The sequence below is a fragment of the Erythrolamprus reginae genome, chromosome 6 (assembly GCF_031021105.1).
Source record: "Erythrolamprus reginae isolate rEryReg1 chromosome 6, rEryReg1.hap1, whole genome shotgun sequence".
NCBI classification, from domain to species: domain Eukaryota; kingdom Metazoa; phylum Chordata; class Lepidosauria; order Squamata; family Dipsadidae; genus Erythrolamprus; species Erythrolamprus reginae.
This window is the reverse complement of record NC_091955.1, coordinates 86,211,846-86,229,378: the sequence shown is the minus strand read 5'-3', so window position 1 is coordinate 86,229,378 and position 17,533 is coordinate 86,211,846. Positions and strand designations below refer to the sequence as shown.

At 42.6% G+C, this 17,533-nt stretch overlaps 1 protein-coding gene across 5 annotated transcripts in view; it reads left to right on the top strand.

Moving 5' to 3' along the window:
* The window catches only part of EPS8 (EGFR pathway substrate 8, signaling adaptor), a 229,909-nt gene that overhangs the window by 65,305 nt on the left and 147,071 nt on the right, over positions 1 to 17,533 (top strand). The window contains exon 1 of one of the 5 annotated variants that reach the window (XM_070754294.1): positions 9,874 to 9,941. The exons of 2 other annotated variants lie outside the window; for them this stretch is intronic. The gene's annotated coding sequence lies outside the window, so the exon portion shown is untranslated. 2 more of the 5 variants (XM_070754297.1, XM_070754292.1) reach the window with 2 other exon arrangements.

Below are 17,533 nucleotides of genomic sequence, written 5' to 3'. Positions count from 1 at the left end.
TCAACTCCAACTTGTAAAACCACTTCTAGTCTCTTCAAGTGACTTTCTGCCAGAGACCAACTCTTCCACTCCGTAGGAAGGATGCTTGCTTTGCACCCATTTCTTCTGTGGGCTAATTTATCTCTTATCTGACTCTTATGCAGTCTGCAGCTCCTCCTCTTCTTTCTCCTGTCTCTTAAGAAGGTCCTCACAGACCATTACAGCTCCCTGCCTCAATATCTTTAACAGTACAAATTGTGATGTGTTCAGAGTGGAGAAACTAAGAATACACCAGGAAGGATTAGAAGAAAGATTATCAGAAAGAGAAAGAATGCAGGGGAAAATTGCTTAGAACTGGGTTCCCCAACCTTGGCTACTTGAAGATATTTGGACTTCAACTCCCAGAGTTCCCCAGCCAGGGGAACTTTTGGGAGTTGAAGTCCAAATATCTTCAAGTGGCCAAGGTTGGGAAACAGTGGTTTAGAACACCGGCCAGGAAGAGAGATGGCTGCTTTAGAGTCCATCATGATTTTGATCTTGTGCGCATCAAGAGTTATTCAGATGTGGGATGATGCCCGTCTCTCTCACTTATGACTGCATGACTGTAACTTGTTGCTTGTATTCTTATGATTTATATTAATACTGATTGTTTCCTGATTGCTAATTTGTACTTTATGACGATTATTAAGTGTCGTACCTCATGATTCTTGACAAATGTATCTTTTCTTTTATGTACACTGAGAGCATGTGCACCAAAGACAAATTCCTCGTGTGTACAATCATACTTGGCCAATAAAAAACTCCTATTCTATTCTACTCTACTCTACTCTCTATTCTCTATTCTATTCCATTCTACTCTACTCTATTCTCTATTCCATTCTACTCTACTCTACTCTACTCTCTCTTCTATTCCACTCCACTCCACTCTATTCTATAATTCTATTCTATTCTATTCTATACTATACTATACTATACTATACTATACTATACTATACTATACTATACTATACTATACTATACTATACTTTTTCTCTATTCTATTCTATTCTATTCTATTTTCTATTATTTTCCTCTGTTCTGTTCTATCTCTATTCTATTGTATTTTCTATTCTTTTTATTCTTTTTCTCTAGTCTGTTCTGTTCTGTTCTATTGTATTGTATTTTATTCTATTCTAATTAGTGAAGGAACTGTGAAGTCATCAATGTGGTGGGAGAGCCTGCTTCTCTAATTTCTGATTATGAATGAGAACTTGGCAGTCTTAACACAATGATTTTCTTTAAACTGAAAGAACTTAAAAACAGAAGTGAAACATTTTCAAGCCAAACCCCAACAAAACCCAGTTGACTATTGGACAACCAGACAGGTCTGTCTAATATTTATCTTCTCTTGCCTTATTCTTGGGGTGCAGCACATGGAATGCCACTCATTACAGTTTCGGTTGGCCTTTGGCTTGAAAAATGTTGTGCATCTCTACTATAACTACTGTGCTGCAGACTGAGCTTGTTGTGGGTAGAAAGTGTACTCACCATACATACATACCTGCTCCCATTGCTATTGCTGTCTGATGAAACTCAGAAGATTTGAATGAATCAGGTTTGTTCTTTTGCAATACAAATAATGTGCCTTCTCCATAGCTTCTAAAGCAACTAGCCCTTTGGTTCACGTTCGTGTTCTCTTGTAACAGGTTGTGTAGTGTTGGAATAGCTGAGTCAAGCGCAGTTTGTGACGGTGATTCATGACTGATGAACAAGACTAACCAAGGTCTATCGCATAATTGGAGACCTTGAAACACATGACATTGTGGCTTTCCATTTCAGTATTTTAAATATGAGAGATCAGTTCCTTTGAAGCTCATTGATCTTGAGTAGACTCCAAACTTTTGAAATCCCAGAGAAGTGAATCAAAAGAGTCAAATATTAGAAGCGTCACATTTTCCACAAGAATCTAAGGCAGCAATTGCAAAAGAGGTTTTTTTCCCCCCAAGCTGAGCTAGATTCCTGCTGATTTCTTATACACATCTCTCCCTAGAATCAAGACCTGCACTTATTAGGTTTATTTTTGGCTTTTTCAAAAAAAATATTTGTATTGCAGTTTTTTCTTTACTTATCTCTGATACTTATTTAACAGATCTGTGACATTATTCATACAACTAAAATCAATATTCAATACATTAATATTCAATACATTATATTTCCAATCTACTCTTTTCCATACATTTCCATTTCTTATTTCTATTATCTATCCATTCATACCATTTCTCCCATATTGCATAATATTCCAAATATTCCTTTGTCTTTAATTCTAATGTGAGTTTGTCTATTTCCGCACAAATATTTTTTGAATAACTAATTCCCCTGGCAGTATGCTATTTTTCTTCCAATACTGCGCAAAGTCAAACCTTGCCACCGTGAATACATGTAATATGAAATAGTTTATCTTCTATATTATAGTTCGCCTTAAATATCCCCAAGAGAAAAAGTTCTGATTTAATTTCTATTTGACACTTAGTTATATCCCACAACCATTTCTGTATGCCCATCCAGTATTTTTTCACTTTGGGGCATGACCACCATGAATGAAAGAAGGTACCTTGTCACATTTTACATTTCCAACATTTTGGATTTAAATTTGGGTACATCTTGGCCAGCTTTGCTGGCGCCAAATATCAACAAATAAAACATCTTCTATTGGTTTTCTTTATAGGCCACCAATTTGATTATTGTATAATTTTGATTTCAATTCCCCCCCCAATCTTCTAATTCTATACTGTGTCCAAAGCTTTTGGCCCAGACAATCATGGGTTTCTTTACCACCACCTCTGCCCTATAAAATTTTAGAAAATAATTACATATTTTGGTTATTAATTTTCGCTCTGAGTCTGCCAACAGTTCATTTAATAGTTGTGGTGCGACATCGAATCCATATTCCTCTGCATGTATGGCCACCAATCAGTACATATTCTCTGTTCTTTTAATTCCTGATTAGTTTGAAGTTTACCTTGATTGTTTTTAATTTTGTTATATCTGAACATTTTACCTACATCTAGTATATTGAGGTGGATCATTGTCTTCATAGTTGGTAGCCATCTGGGGATTTTTATATAATGTTTTTCCTTTATGCCTTCCCATGTTTATATCAGTGCTTCTCTTATTTTTTGTCTATAAAAATACGAATGTGCCTTATTTTCCCTAGCCAACAGAAATGCATGCCGTCCCTTTTGTAAACCATGCCCTTCCAATGTTAAAATTATTTATTTTTTAGCTTTATCCAATCTCTATTTATTTTTATTTTAAAAATAAGGGTTTTAATGCAGCTGACAAAAAAAGAGAAGCAATTTACTTAATGAGATACATTTTTATGTTGAAAATGAGGTACATACAGCTAGAGTACAGTTAAAAGATACCATACAGTCCAACACTTAATTCCTCAAATTGTGTAAAATTAACAAGTCTCTACTGTCAAATATATAGTATTTCATAAGATGGAAACATTTTTTTGTTTTTGAAATTAGACAGAGCCATCTTTAACTTCTTGTGGCTTTTGTCCGGAGGTGGGGTTTCCCAGCGAGGGGAGCCTCAGCGAAATCGCAGCATCGCAAAAACACAGAGGTCCGGAGTTGGGGTTTCGAGGACTTCAGTGTTTTTGCAATGCTGCGATTTCACTGATGCTCCCCTCTCTGGGAAACCCCCACCTCCGGACTTCCGTCGCCAGCGAAGCGCTCGTTTGTGCGATGCTGGGATTCCCCTGCTGGGATTCCCCTGCAGCATCACAAAAACACAGAAGTCCGGAGGTGGGGTTTCCCATGGAGGAGAGCCTCAGGGGAATCCCAGCAGCGCAAAAACAGGCGCTTCGGCTGGCAAAAGGGGTGAATTTTGGGCTTGCACGCATTAATCGCTTTTCCATTGATTCCTATGGGAAACATTGTTTCGTCTTACAAACTTTTCACCTTAAGAACCTCGTCCCGGAACCAATTAAGTTTGTAAGACAAGGTATTACTGTATCCTTGTACAGGTTAGACATTTCAAGACAATTAACCATTGTAAAAAAAAAAAAAAAGCCGAAACAATTCATTAGGCATTTCTATGTACCTTGTTGTTAACTTTTAGGACATGCCATGACTCTTGCCTCATGTTCCTTCTGGCTCAATCAAAGGAAGGAATTAATTTAATTAAATATTAATAAAATAGCACATGCTTCCAAGGCATTTAATTTCAAATACTGCTTAAAGAGGAGACCTGCTGAGTTATAAGACAAGACTTAACACCAGCCAGTCAGTCGAAAGGATAGAAGATGTTGCAGCTGTTGGTGAAATGCAGGTACCCGAAATACTATGTCACAGGTAAATCTATCAACGTTCATTAACTTTGGTTCCTTCAAACATTTTGAACGGGAGCTGTGTTTACCACCTTAATATTATATGCTGAAATAATCCCTACTTAATAAATTACGGAGCCAAAGAAGCTTGTAAAATAAGAATCCTTTGATCTAATATAGAATGTTGTTATGAAATGGCCCTTGGGCATGGTGTGCGGTTTCTCAGTTGTCATGCCTTGGATGAGATTGTCTTCGTTTGCACTCCAGTTTGTACATCGGAACCACTTTTACAAGTCAGCTTCAGAAAGTTGGTCTGTGTAGACTTGCAAAGAGGGAATGTAGACTTAGCCATCTGTCACAGCATGCAGTCAGAGGATAGAATAGGATAGGATAGGATAGGAGAGAATAGAATAGAATAGAATAGAATACTTTATTGGCCAAATGTGATTGGACACACAAGGAATTTGTCTTTGTTGTATATGCTCTCAGTGTACATAAAATAAAAAGATGCATTTGTCAAGAATCATGAGTTACAACACTTAATGATTGTCATAGGGGTCAAATAAGCAATGAAGAAACAATCAATATTAATAAAAATCTTAAGGATACAAGCAACAAGTTACAGTCATAAGTGGGAGGAAATGGGTGATAGGAATGATGGGAAAAATCTGGTAGTAATAGTAGTGCAAACCTAGTAAATAGTTTGACAGTGTTGAGGGAATTATTTGTTTAGTAGAGTGATGGCGTTCGGGAAAAACTGTTTTTGTGTCTACTTGTCTTGGTGTGCAGTGCTCTGTAGTAACGTTTTGAGGGTAGGAGTTGAAACAGTTTATGTCCAGGATGCGAGGGGTCAGTAAATATTTTCACTGCCCTCTTTTTGACTCGTGCAGTATACAGGTCCTCAATGGAAGGCAGGTTGGCAGCAAATTGTTTTTTCTGCAGTTCTGATTCTCCTATGAAGTCTGTGTCGGTCTTGTTGGGTTACAGAACCAAACCGGACAGTTTTAGAGGTGCAGATGACAGACTCAATGATTCCTCTGGAGAACTGTATCAGCAAAGGGGGAGTGACATTTGAAAGACCACTAAAGCCAGGGGTCTCTGTCTTGGCCTGCACAAACCCCCTACTCGTGACCCTTATTCTGGACTAATTGCTTGAAAAGATGCCAAACCATGGCATCCATATAATGACAGTCTAAAAAACAGAGTTGAGTGCTCATCCAATTTGCATCCAAATATCTACATGAAACCGTTGGGTGAGATCATCCAAGGGCATGGGGTGAGGTATCATCAATACGCCGATGATACCCAGTTGTACATCTCCACCCCATGTCCAGTCAACGAAGCAGTGGAAGTGATGTGCCGGTGCCTGGAGGCTGTTGGGGCCTGGATGGGTGTCAACAAACTCAAACTCAACCCAGACAAGACGGAGTGGCTGTGGGTTTTGCCTCCCAAGGACAATTCTATCTGTCCGTCCATTACCCTGGGGGGGGGGAATTGTTGACCCCCTCAAAGAGGGTCCGCAACTTGGGCGTCCTCCTCGATCCACAGCTCACATTAGAGAAACACCTTTCAGCTGTGGTGAGGGGGGCGTTTGCCCAGGTTCGCCTGGTGTGCCAGTTGCAGCCCTTTTTAGACCGGGAGTCATTGCTCACAGTCACTCATGCCCTCATCAGCTCGAGGCTCGACTACTGTAACGCTCTCTACATGGGGCTACCTTTGAAAAGTGTTCGGAAACTTCAGATCGTGCAGAATGCAGCTGCAAGAGCAATTATGGGCTTCTCTAAGTATGCCCATATCACTCCAACACTCCGCAGTCTGCATTGGTTGCCGATCAGTTTCCGGTCACAATTCAAAGTGTTGGTTATGACCTATAAAGCCCTTCATGGCACCGGACCAGAATATATTCGGGACCGCCTCCTGCCGCACGAATCCCAGCGACCAGTTAGGTCCCACAGAGTCGGCCTTCTCCGGGTCCTGTCAACTAAACAATGCCGTCTGGCAGGACCCAGGGGAAGAGCCTTCTCTGTGGGGGCCCCGACCCTCTGGAACCAGCTCCCCCCTGAGATTAGGATTGCCCCCACCCTCCCTGCCTTTCGTAAACTCCTTAAGACCCACGTCTGCCGTCAGGCATGGGGGAACTAAAACATCTCCCCCTTGCCCATGTTGTTTTGCCATTGACTGATTGATTGTGTGCCTGTTTTTTATATATATTGGGACTGTTTTATGAATTTATTAATTTTAAATTGTAATTAGATTGGTGGGCATTGGATTTGTTATTATGTACTGTTTTTTATTATTGTTGTGAGCTGCCCCAAGTTTGCGGAGAGGGGCGGCATATAAATCCAATAAATCTAATCTAATCTAACCATTAGCTAAGGCAGGGGTCGACAAAGTTGTTCAGAATCTAGGAGCCAGCCAAAAAATTTAGGAGCCAGAATTTTTTTTAAGCAAACTTGGTTTTTAACCGTCGGAAGTCACCGCGCACGCGGCCGGAGGAGGAATGAACAAAACCTCACGCCGGGAGGGGAGGGGCTTCCGCTTCTCTCCGAAGGCGGGTGAGCGGCCAAGATCGGAGCGTCTGTGTGCGGTGGGGGGGAGTGAAGGGGTTCGAGTAGGAGGCGGAATGGAGGCAAGGGGGGGAGGGAGAGACGCACGCAAGCGCAGGGGACGCTGGGAAAGCAGCTCGCTCTGAGGTTGATGGGCGGAGCTACGGAAGCCAAGATGTACCATTTCTGGGCGTAAACACAAGGCGGGAAAAATATACTGTATACATACAGTACAGCAGGCAACATTTTCTAGGCGCCAGACAACATTTTCTAGGCGCCACTGGCGACCAGGCGCCTGGGTTTGTCGATACCTGAGCTAAGGGTTACCAGCCTGATCCTTTAACACGCCCTGTTGATCTAGCGTGCAATTGTACTGCTGTGGATTCCCACAAATATAACGATCCCACGCTAAAGAGGTTTGCAGTTGGATTTTGAATGCTTTAAAATAGGGGTGAGTGTGTTTGCATTTCGTTTCTCTCCCGCTTTAGCAGCAAACGGCATAGAGAAGGCTAAAATCGAAGCAACTTCCTTACTGCTGGGGTGAATATTGCTTTGGCATGGTTCACTGATCCCATTCAATGTGCTGAAAAAATAAATGCCTTCTGGATTTTCATTTTGAAAGGGGAAGTGCATTTAAGTCAAGCCTTTGTAGGTAGGGTGCGTTGACCATAGCAACAATTAATCGGTTTATTGTTGTGAAAACAGCTTGCAACCACATGCATTGACCATAAATACACAGGAGTTTTGTGAGAATAATAATTTCTCTGGCATTCTTGACCTCCTGGACGTGCCACCTTGGTAAATCTGAAAGGAGCTCCTCCCCTTGGTTTGGTTTTTGATTTCTTTTTTTTCCAGATCAGAAAGCAGGGTCAGTCCAGGTGAATGTAAAGTTTGGAGAAGGATATGTCATAGGAAACACAACAGCACTCCCGGTGAAATGGTAAAGTAAATTCAAATGCTACCGTCCAAGGAAATACTAGAGTTACTCAGGACTGTGCAAAACTCTGCTCCTGGAATGGACCATATTTATTTATTTATTTTATTTATTTATTTATTTTGTCCAATACACAATGAGAGTTTTAGTGGGTATATATCTATATACACATAGTAAAATACATGATGAAGGTTATAGAGGAGATACTCATAGTAAAATATATCTAAGAAATAATACAAAAGAAGATATAGGAATAGAACATACCAATGAAAGAATAGAAGAAGAGATATAGGAATAGAAGAAAAGTATAGGAGATATAGGAGAGCAATAGGACGGGACGGAAGGCACTCTAGTGCACTTGTATTCGCCCCTTACTGACCTCTTAGGAATCTGGATAGGTCAACCGTAGATAATCTAAGGGTAAAGTGTTGGGGGTTTGGGGATGACACTATGGAGTCTGGTAATGAGTTCCACGCTTCGACAACTCGGTTACTGAAGTCATATTTTTTACAGTCAAGTTTGAAGCGGTTAATATTAATTTTAAATCTGTTCTGTGCTCTTGTGTTGTTGTGGTTGAAGCTAAAGTAGTTGCCGACAGGCAGGACGTTGCAGCATATGATCTTGTGGGCAATACTTAGATCTTGTTTAAGGCATCTTAGTTCTAAACTTTCTAGGCCTAGGATTGTAAAACCCTCCATGTACCCCCCCCCCCAAAATGTAAACAAATAATTACCATATTTTTTGGAGTATAAGATGCTTTGGAGTATAATTAGGTTTGGGGGAGGAAAATGGTGGTGGGATCTATCTACCAGGAATTAATTCATCCAGCTAGCGTCCTTAGTCTGGGCAACTTCAGCACATCATTTTATCTCCTGGTTAGGGCTGAAAACAAAACTTTTTTCCAAGGAAAGGGCAATGAAAACAAGCCTGCAAGGACTTACAGCTGGAAAAAAAACTTCAGAGAAGCAATTAAAAAATCCTGCAAGCCAGGAAGATCGTTACCACCTTGTTAGGGCGGGGTGGGGTGGGGTGAGAACCAACGGCAAAACTATATTTGGAGTATAAGACGCACCCAAATTTTCAGCCTCTTTTAGGAAGGAAAACGTGCATCCTATACTCCGAGAAATAAATCTATCTATCTATCTATCTATCTATCTATCTATCTATCTATCTATCTATCTATCTATCTATCTATCTATCTATCTATCTATCTATCTATTTATTAGATTTGTATGCCGCCCCTCTCTGTAGACTCGGGGCGGCTCACAGCAACAATAAAACAATGTACGACAAAATCTAATAATTTAAAAACAATAAAAACTCCATTATTAAAAGCAAACATACACACAAACATACCATGCATAAACTGTATAGACCCCAGGGGGGGGGGGGATGTCTCAATTCCCCCATGCCTGACGGCAGAGGTGGGTTTTAAGGAGTTTACGAAAGGCAAGGAGGGTATACACTACTTGCCAGCAGAACAACCAGTGTGGTTTGTTCTGGAAGGAAAAAGGTACTTTCCAAGCCCTAACAACGAGTTTTTGCACTTAGTCAAGAGTACCTAAGAGAAAAATAAAAATACTTAAGCCTCTTTCGTGGAGCTAGAAACGTTTCAGGAAACGTTTGTAGTTTGAAGTGAGCATGTCATGGAATCCAGCTTCCAGTAAGTTATTCTTGATGGAATCCAGGGCTAAGTATACCATGTCTATCAGCTTTAAAGCTTATCAGATAATTTACGTCTTTACTTTACTAATATTGATTTAGCCATCAAGTCTGGTATTGTGTAGTAGTAGCTCTTCAGCAGGACACTTCCTCATCGGCAGCACCCAGGTTTTTTAACTGGAAGTGGAAAAAGATTGATACGTATTAGATCTTCCACCATCTGAGCTATTTAGAAGACCAAAATCGTGCAGGACTGCTGGCGAGAGACAGAGGAGCAAATTCCAGACATGATGACCATATGGGCATGGGATGACAAATGATGTCAGAATCTGGACTGACACACCTCTCTGCCATTTATTAAGCCTCTGGTTGACAGTACCTACCTATCTCGCTGTTTATCTTCCCAAGGGACTTGTTTTCTCTCCGCACAATTGTCCGATAGTTCCCTTGGCAAAGAATATACCAAAGTTGACTCGTGGGCAGAGGTTGTCCTGCTGAGCAAAAGGTGAGCGTTTAAACAATAACGAGCTGTTGTGCAACATAACCTCGCAAGGTGCTCAGGGTGTTTTCTCCGTAGAACTTTCTCAGATGCTTAAAGAAGAACCAAGCTGGATTTTGAATAGTTACTTACATAAAACTAATTGCAGGTGAGCTTGCTAGGGCTCTGAAAGTTGTTTTTGTAACATGGATTAGTTGGGAGTTTCTGGGAAAAAGGCTCAGAGTAGGAACGGAGTATTGAGATTTGTGATGTTGTTGTATCCTACTTTGAATTCTAAGGTGTCAGTGGGTTTTTGTTCATGATTCATTTTTCAGTGGCAAGTGAGAGTACAGCTGGGTTTATACTACATAGTAAACTTGGTTTGTTTTGATTATGATTCACTGGATAACCTACAGTAGCTTAGGTAAATGCATTTGACTAAGGCCTAAAGCATTGCTATCATTAAATTGTCATTTAAGCCCTAATTTCAGTAGGTTTTGAAAACGGCGCTGGGTGATTAACGGGTTTTTTTTTTTTTTTGGTTGTCTACTACTTCCTAAATTGTAGACCGTGTACCTTAAATACATACAAGCACCCATGATGGACACCATATCCTACTTCAACCGTAATTGCGTAACTAACATTTGATGATCTGAATTATTTATTGTTCATTACATTTGATGTTCTAAATATTTATTGTTCATTACAAATGGTATGAATGCATACACAGCCCATGCCATTTGCATGATGACGCCATGATGCACGTGGTAGCACTTGTGTCCTTAAGCCCCTCCTCCCAAGGACACATGTTTCCATACATGTTTGATGGAAGGTGACAGTAGAAAATCTCAGTGAGCTTCTGAAGTACATTTGACTGGCCACTGAATGGCTCATTGTGTTGGAACGGCACCCTACTTTTTCTTCTGCTCTTTAATCCCATCACAGCTTGTCTTAGGATCAGTGACTTAGTTAAGATTTTAAACCACATTTACTTGACTTGAACCTGAGATTCGGCATCCACATCTCCAGTTTGTCTATGAATTCCAAAGGGTTTCAGACTGTTCCATTTCATAGAAACGTAGAAGATTGACGGCAGAAAAAGACCTCATGGTCCATCTAGTCTGCCCTTATACTATTTTCTGTATTTTATCTTAAGATGGATATATGTTTATCCCAGGCATGTTTAAATTCAGTTACTGTGGATTTACCAACCACATCTGCTGGAAGTTTGTTCCAAGGATCTACTACTCTTTCAGTGAAATAATATTTTCTCATGTTACTTCTAATCTTCCCCCAACTAACTTCAGATTGGGGCCCCTTGTTCTTGTGTTCACTTTCCTATTAAAAACACTTCCCTCCTGAAACTTAACATAACTCTACTCGTACGGATACTCTAGCACAGACCTGGGCAAGGGGCGGCCCATGGGCCGCATCCGGTCCACCCACTGTCTGTGACCATCCCTCCCGCTATCTGTGACCGGTTTCCTGAAGGAGGAAGCCATGGAGTAGGGGGGGGACAAGCACCTCGAATGAACAGGACAAAAAAGCACCCACCAACAAGGCTCTCTTAGAGCCCTACCATCGCGGGACAAATCGAGGTCGCTCTTTTTAGTCCCGTTTTGCCGCAGGAAAGCAACAATCCCTCTTTCCTCACGGCTCTCTCCTCTCTGCGGTGCCGGACAAAAGGCAGCGGGTTGGGGGGGCAGTTGCTGAGGCTCAGGGCAGCAGCAGCAGCAGCCCAACCGCGGCGGAAAAGCTGGGCAGCCGAGACGGAGGAGGGGGGGGAAACAACAGCCCAAAGGATAGGATGCAAGGGCGGAGGGCTGCTGGGGGAGGCGGTGGCGGGCCGACACAGAGGGGAGGAAGGTGGGCAGGCGGCTTCATGCCATATCGGGTGTTATTGTGCCATAAGTGAGTGTTATTGTGATAATGCATTCATGGCATTGGACCAGAATACCTCCGGAACCGCCTTCTACCGCACAAATCCCAGCGGCCGATAAGGTCCCACAGAGTTGGCCTTCTCCGGGTCCCGTTGACCAAACAATGTCGTTTGGCGGGCCCCAGGGGAAGAGCCTTCTCTGTGGCGGCCCCGGCCCTCTGGAAGCAACTCCCTCCGGAGATTAGAACGGCCCCCACCCTCCTTGTCTTTCGCAAGTTACTCAAGACCCACCTATATCGCCAGGCATGGGGGAACTAAGACATCTCCCCCTAGGCTTTTTTATATTTTATGTATGGTATGTATGTGTTGCATGGTTTTTTAATTGTTGGGGTTTTTTTTAATGTAATTTTATTATTAGATTTGTTTCATTATTAGACTGTTTTTTATTGCTGTTGTGAGCCGCCCCGAGTCTTGGGAGAGGGGCGGCATACAAATCTAATAAATAATAATAATAATAATAATAATAATAATAATAATAATAATAATAATGTGGGGGCAGGGCCAGCCGGGAGTGGGGGAGTGGGCTGCTGGGAGGGGCAGCGCGAGTGAGGAAGTGAAGGGAGGAGGGGGAGGAGAGTGGAGGGGCAAATAAATAAATAAGGAACAGGGGGGAGGTTTGCGCTCTTTGTGTGTGTGTGTGTATTGGGGAGGGGGGGGGTAATTTGGGAGGAAGAAAACCAGGAAGAGGGTAGAACTGAGTTAATTATATCAGTCCGGCCCTCGAAAACCATCCCAATTTCTCATGCGGCCCCATGGCAAAATTAATTGCCCACCCCTGCTCTAGCGGGTCACTTGCAAGGCGCGGCAGTCATCTGATTTAACTCCCTGGACGCATTTGAATGCCTTCCGAAGACGTCTCCAATACTTCAAGGCTGCTGTGCATTTAGTTTAGCTTTGCATCCAAAAAAGAGTCTGCCTTGCTTTGCAAAACCACTTCAAAAGGGGGTATTTTGCTCAAAACACTGTCAGATGGAAGCGGCTCTTCAAAGCCCAGCTCTGTTTATTATCTAGGGTTTTTCCCCCCTTTTCCTTTAAATGCAACATTGCTCGTCACACGTTCAAATGCGGGATTCAGTTGACCGTAAGAGCAATTTGTAGCCTAAATATATCAATAATACAGGAAGCAGCAGAGGAAGTCTTGGTTAAAGTGAGTTCCTTATGTACTGTATTTTGATTAATTTCCATCAGAGGAAATTGCCATTTTCCTGTATAAAATTTAATTGTGGGTGGGAGACTGTACAGCTGGAAGCAAAGAGAATGAAAAGTTTTCCCGTTACCCCAAACTGATACCAGGACTGTTGCTTTTTTTCGGTGCCATTACTATAGTAACATTATATAAAATACAAATGGGTAATAGAAGCCGTGGTTGAGTGACCGTTCACTATGGAAAAAATAATTAGCCTTTATAAAAAGGTTTAGTCTCATTGGCAAAGAGAGAACGCGGTCTCCTAAAGTCCCATAGGATCCCTCCTATCTGCTGGGGAGGTGTCCTCGAATGATCTGCATTTACAAGTATATTTTTCTTCATAAATCAGTGAACTTGAGACTCTCAAGAGGAGATTGGACTGCCATTTGTCTGAAATGGTGTAGGGCAGTGTTGGCGAACCTATGGTAAGGGTGCCACAGATGGCGAACCTATGGTAAGGGTGCCACAGAGCCATATCTGCTGGCACGCCAGCCATTACCCTATCTCAGCTCCAGTGTGCATGTGCATACTGACCAGCTGGTTTTCTGCTCGCCTGGAGGCTCTGGGGGGCATTTTCGGCTTCTGGAGAGTCTCCGAGGGGATGGGGAGGGCATTTTTGCCTCTGGAGCCTGAGAAGGGCAGAAAATGGCCCTATTGGGCCTACCAGAGTTCGGGAAATGGGCTGTTTTAGGCCTCCACAGCGCCTCCGGTTGAGGACAGGGAACAGGCAGTCAGAAGAGGCCATTTTAGCACACACACACACATGCTTTCGGCACCCAAGGAAAAACAGATTCGCCATCACTGGTGTAGGGACTCCTGCTTGAGTACGGGGTTGGACTAGATGACCTACAAGGTCCCTTCCAACTCTAGTAATCTAATTTCTAAAGCACCAGATTGAATCCTGAATTTAAGTCTCACTGACGACATAAATGCCCTTCATAGAGTTTTTTGGGCAATAGTCTGGAATTAATTTGCAAATGGATTTCTTCTGGAATGCCTTACCAATTCTCAGTCTAGCCTATGACCATGGGATTTTCATGGAGATCTTCTACTGAAATAATAACTTATTCAAAACGCCTTAACTTTAGGATGCCTTTGCACTTAGATGCTGTTTTTTCCAGAGACTGAGCAGCAGAATATACAGTGGTACCGCTACTTATGAACTTAATTCGTTCTGTGACCAGGTTCTTAAGTAGAAAAGTTTGTAAGAAGAAACAATTTTCCTCATAGGAATCAATGTAGAAGCAAATAATGCATGTGATTGGGGAAACCACAGGGGGTGGAGGCCCTGTTTCCTCCCAGGAGATTCCTAGAGAGGCGCCACAGAGACTTCTCCGTGCCTTTTCCGGCGCTGTTTCCTCCCAGGAGATTCCTAGAGAGGCCCCACGGAGGCTTCTCCCTGCCTTTTCCGGTGCTGTTTCCTCCCAGGAGATTCCTAGAGAGGCCCCACGGAGGCTTCTCCCTGCCTTTTCTGGTGCTGTTTCCTCCCAGGAGATTCCTAGAGAAGCCCCATGGAGGCTTCTCCCTGCCTTTTCCGGTGCTGTTTCCTCCTAGGAGATTCCTAGAGAGGCCCCATGGAGGCTTCTCCCTGCCTTTTCTGGCTCTGTTTCCTCCCAGGAGATTCCTAGAGAAGCCCCATGGAGGCTTCTCCCTGCCTTTTCCGGTGCTGTTTCCTCCTAGGAGATTCCTAGAGAGGCCCCATGGAGGCTTCTCCCTGCCTTTTCTGGCTCTGTTTCCTCCTAGGAGATTCCTAGAGAAGCCCCATGGAGGCTTCTCCCTGCCTTTTCCGGTGCTGTTTCCTCCTAGGAGATTCCTAGAGAGGCCCCATAGAGGCTTCTCCCTGCCTTTTCTGGCTCTGTTTCCTCCCAGGAGATTCCTAGAGAGGCCCCACGGAGGCTTCTCCCTGCCTTTTCCGGTGCTGTTTCCTCCTAGGAGATTCCTAGAGAAACCCCATGGAGGCTTCTCCCTGCCTTTTCCGGTGCTGTTTCCTCCTAGGAGATTCCTAGAGAGGCCCCATGGAGGCTTCTCCCTGCCTTTTCCGGTGCTGTTTCCTCCTAGGAGATTCCTAGAGAGGCCCCATGGAGGCTTCTCCCTGCCTTTTCCGGTGCTGTTTCCTCCTAGGAGATTCCTAGAGAAGCCCCATGGAGGCTTCTCCCTGCCTTTTCTGGTGCTGTTTCCTCCCAGGAGATTCCTAGAGAGGCCCCACAGAGGCTTCTCCCTGCCTTTTCCGGTTACAGTTTCGGAGGCTCGGATTTGTAAGTGAAAAATGGTTCCTGAGAAGAGGCAAAAAAATCTTGAACACCCGGTTCTTATCTAGAAAAGTTCGTAAGTAGAGGCGTTCTGAGGTAGAGGTACCACTGTAGAGGCATTCTGGCAATTATAACATTTGATTATCAAAAGCCAGGTGCCTCCAAAACCTGTTAACATACCCTCCGAGCACCAGCGCAAAGAAACCTTAAAATGCCTATTAGCAGGCAGGCAGGGTATTTTATCAATGTGCGACCACGTAGGAGGTAACATTTGAAATGCCAAGCTACTATCAATAAGGAAGGCTGAAAATTGTAAATCCACAGGAGGGGACGACTCATCCTCACTTTTTGTTGGCCCGAAAATTGGACTGAAACCTTGACAGTGAATTTGAACAAGGATAGTGTGTTTGCTTTTTCTTTCAAAGAATTGAAAAGCTGCAGAAGTAGAAGCAAAGACATTTATTAAATCCCAGCCCCCCCTTAATGCTACATTTTGTCTTCACTTTGAGTTGAAATTCTTTCTTTAATATTTGGTTTTCATCATTTGAAGTCTATATAATATCCATCCTGGTCCTATTTAATATGCTACAACGTATTAAATCTATTATATCAGATTTTGGACTTTCGTTATTTATTTATTTACTTACTTACTTACTTACTTACTTACTTACTTACTTACTTACTTACTTCTTACTTACTTACTTACTTACTTACTTACTTACTTACTTACTTACTTACTTACTTATTAAATTTGTATGCCGCCCCTCTCCGTAGACTCGGGGGGGGGGGGGCTCTTTTTGCAAGTAAGAAGTGGGAATAGGAAGGTGTTCAGTCTATAGTTGGTATGTTTTTAACTTTCAGTTTTTCTCCATATAAACCAAGTCCTATAAAGAGAAATATTTGGAGGAAATCCTATCCTCGTTATTGTTGGCAGGCTTTTTTTATTATATAGTGAACACAAGAACAAGGGGACACAATCTGAAGTTAGTTGGGGGAAAGATCAAAAGCAACATGAGAAAATATTATTTCACTGAAAGAGTAGTAGATCCTTGGAACAAACTTCCAGCAGACGTGGTAGATAAATCCAGAGTAACTGAATTTAAACATGCCTGGGATAAACATATATCCATCCTAAGATAAAATACAGAAAATAGTATAAGGGCAGACTAGATGGACCATGAGGTCTTTTTCTGCCGTCAGACTTCTATGTTTCTATGTTTCTATATTATTTTATTATTATTATAAGTAGTCCTATAGGTGAGTATTGAAAAACCCATCTGCAATATTGTGCCTTGCACTCTTTGGAGAATAAGTCAACCTATTCTCCAAAGCAACTGCAGGCAGAACAAGAAGCATTGGATGGAAACTAATCAAGGAGAGAAGCAACTTAGAACAAAGGAGAAATATCCTAACGATGAGAACAATTAACCAGTGAAATGAGTTGTCTCCAAATGTGTGAGTGCTCCAACAATGGTGGTTTTTAAGAAATTGGACACCATTTATCAATGGTGTAGGGCAGTGATGGCGAACCTATGGCACAGGTGCCACAGCTGGCACAAAAAGCCATATCTGCTGCCATGTGAGCCATTACACTATCTCAGCTCCAATGTGCATGTGCAAACTGGCTAGCTGATTTTTGGCTCACCCGGAGGCTCTGGGAAGACAATTTTGGCTTCCAGAGAACCTCCAGGGGGATAGGAAGGGCGTTTTTACTCTCCCCTGGATCCAGGAAAGCCTTTGGAGCCTGGGGAAGGCAAAACACTAGCCTACTGGGCCCACAAGAAGTTGGGAAATTGGTCATTTTTGGCCTCTGGGAGGCCGCTTTCGCCCTCCTCGGGCTCCTGGAAATGCTCTTAAGTCTGGGGAGAGTGAAAAACAGGTGTGCTATTGCATGCCGGGAGTGTGTGGGGGTCATGTGCAGATGTGCAGGGACCCCTGCCTAGAATTATGGGTGTGGGCACACACATGTGTGACACCCCCATGCCCCCCCCTTTTGGCACATGAACCAAAAAAGATTGGCCATCATTGGACTAGAAAATCTCCAAGGTTCCTTCCTTTAAAATATGTAATATAATATAGAATAGAATAGAATAGAATTTTTATTGGCCAAGTGTGATTGGACACACAAGCAATTTGTCTTGGTGCATATGCTCTCAGCGTACGTAGAAGAAAAAGATACATTTGTCAAGAATCATGTGGTACAACACTTAATGATTGCCATAGGGGTCAAATAAGCAATGAAGAA